We start from the raw sequence: 991 nt of genomic DNA, 5'->3' as shown, positions 1-991 counted from the left end.
CCTTGCTGCGGTTTTGCCATGCTGGATTCCTTTATTACATGCATATTTTATAACAAATATAGTTCAGTCTCGTACTCCAAACCTGATTTCAAGTTTTGGGACTTGCGACGTTGATCTCAAACTTAACATGTTTCATTATCGCATGAATTCAAATGTATGCGTTAATACATTGTTCCTTCACCATATCATCGATGGGTTATCTTTGATAACCATTAACCGACGCTTGAGGGAGCAAAAGAAGAAAATATCGACGCTTGGCATTACGTTGACATGAAGCTGCAAACGACAGACTGCTGTATGTCTTTAAAAAAGGATGGAAATCCCGTTATCGTAATTATTTTCTCTTTCTCTGGAAGAAGATGAAGGGAATAAATATCTTAGAATGTTGTAGGCCATTGATATAAAACAAGAATTTATTCTTTATCATACATTGAAGTGTTAATTTTGACTTCAGTCATTACTTCTTATAGTGCCTGGAAGCAAATGATATCATACTCAAATAGTCAAAATCTTTACCTTAAGTGGTATTTCTCTGAAAATTTGTATGCTGGCTAAGACAAACAAGATCTTTCCAGATGTGGAATTTATAAAGTCCGGGTTTTAAGTTTGTTGCAAATGGCCTATTACTAAGATCACCTAACTCAGCTTTGAATGACAAAAGGCCCACTATTATCAGGGAGATGACAAATTCATTGTTTGAACACAGGTCCCTTGAGATTTTCGGTTACTCACTATCAGATAAAGAATTCGGGCAGGCTAATGAAAACACATGAGGACAAGGCAAATTGTATAACAGAAGTGTAGATAACACTTTATTTGGCCATTTTCTCTCTTAGTGACACTAATCTACGTGCCATAGGAAACACGTTCTCATTACCCGATGCCTTCTTCTAGGCTCGCATATTTGTAACGTAATATTATTGCTAAAAAGCCGCGTTTCTGACTGATTTCATTTCACTAAAAACATTTGATTCACCAGTAAATAGTTGAT

Source organism: Montipora capricornis, chromosome 7 (genome assembly GCF_036669925.1).
Source record: "Montipora capricornis isolate CH-2021 chromosome 7, ASM3666992v2, whole genome shotgun sequence".
NCBI lineage: Eukaryota > Metazoa > Cnidaria > Anthozoa > Scleractinia > Acroporidae > Montipora > Montipora capricornis.
Note: the sequence above shows the minus strand (reverse complement) of the source record.